Source organism: Camelina sativa, chromosome 12 (genome assembly GCF_000633955.1).
Source record: "Camelina sativa cultivar DH55 chromosome 12, Cs, whole genome shotgun sequence".
NCBI classification, from domain to species: domain Eukaryota; kingdom Viridiplantae; phylum Streptophyta; class Magnoliopsida; order Brassicales; family Brassicaceae; genus Camelina; species Camelina sativa.
The window spans coordinates 28,491,825-28,493,298 of NC_025696.1; positions in this window are offsets into that span (position 1 = coordinate 28,491,825).

Sequence of the window (1,474 nt, forward strand, 5' to 3'; positions counted from 1 at the left end):
TCATTGTGCTTTTGCTGTTGATGTTTAGGATTCCATGCTATGATTGACTGTGTGAGTCAGTCAATTGTGTGTGGCATGAAGTCCTAGAACATCCTCTTCGAGCATGTTTTGTGATTCCACGGTAAGTTGTGTTTTTGTGTATTAGAATTATTGTTTGCTTAGTCTTCTGTTCTTGGATGATACAGATGGTTAGAGGTGAGGATGCTGTTGGTCGCGGTCGTGGTCGTGGTCGTGGTCGTGGTCGTGGTCGTGGTCGTGGTCGGGGACGAGGTCAGGTTCCTGAGGCCAGTGTGAGTGTGACCCAGAGCATGGCCAGTGAGGAGGTGGCGGAGTCACAGGTTCATCCTAGTGTGTCTGGAGACCAGGCTGGTTTGGGTGACGGCAGGGCGGATGGGCCCGGTGTCGGTCACGGTGTTGCCCCGGGTGTGAGGGTTGCAGCTGGAGGTGCTCCAGGCAGGGAGGATGTCTTGATGGACTTGCTAGCTCAGGTTTTGCAGCGACTTCCAGCAGTTGTGCCGCCAGTGGTTGGTGGGCAGGATCCAGTAGTGCCGCCCGTGGGTGGTGGGCAGATTCCAGCGGTGCAGCCTGTGGCAGGTGTGCAGCCGGGGGCCGAGGTAGTGGATGCTCAGTATGTGCGGATGATGGAGCAGCTGCGGCATGTGGGAGCAGGGTATTTCTCAGGAAGTACCGATCCGAGTGTAGCGGATGAGTGGAGAGAGCGGATGGAGGATATTTTCCTTTCGCTTAGGTGTCCCGACCGGTACAGGGTGGATCTGGCAGTGTTTTACTTGTCAGGAGATGCTCGTGTGTGGTGGAGGTCGGTGACAGCACGGAGGGTGCAGAGGGGTATGTCTTGGGGAGATTTTGTGGGGGAGTTTAACTCCAAGTATTTTCCTCAGGAGGCTCTTGATCGTATGGAGGCACGGTTCTTGGGTTTGACTCAGGGGGACCGTACAGTGCGGGAGCTGGATGCAGAGTTCAGTCGGCTTGTGGGGTATGCAGGCAGGGCATGGGAGCCAGAGGCGGCTCAGGTGCGGAGGTTTTTGTTGGCTCTGCGGGATGATTTGAGGACTCGGTGCAGAGTGAGGAGCTATGCTACGAGAGCAGAGCTGGTTGAGGTTGCAGCTGGGATAGAGGATGACTTGAGGTCACAGGTGGTTGTGGTCAGTTCTTCGGTGCAGCCACAGCAGTCTCAGCCGCTTTCTGTTCCTAGCAAGGGCGGCAAGCCTGCGCAGGGGCAGAAGAGGAAGTTCGATGTTATGCAGAGATCGAGGCACGGGGGTGCGAAATGCTTTGGGTGTGGTAGTAGGGACCACAAGGTGTCTAGCTGTCCACAGAGAGGTGAGCAGCGGGCAGTGACAGAGCAGCGGGCGGTGACGGAGCCGCGGACAGATACTCGGGTGTGTTACTACTGCAGAGAGACGGGGCATATCAAGCCTCGTTGTCCCAAGTTGCAGCAGAGGGCAGTAGCAGT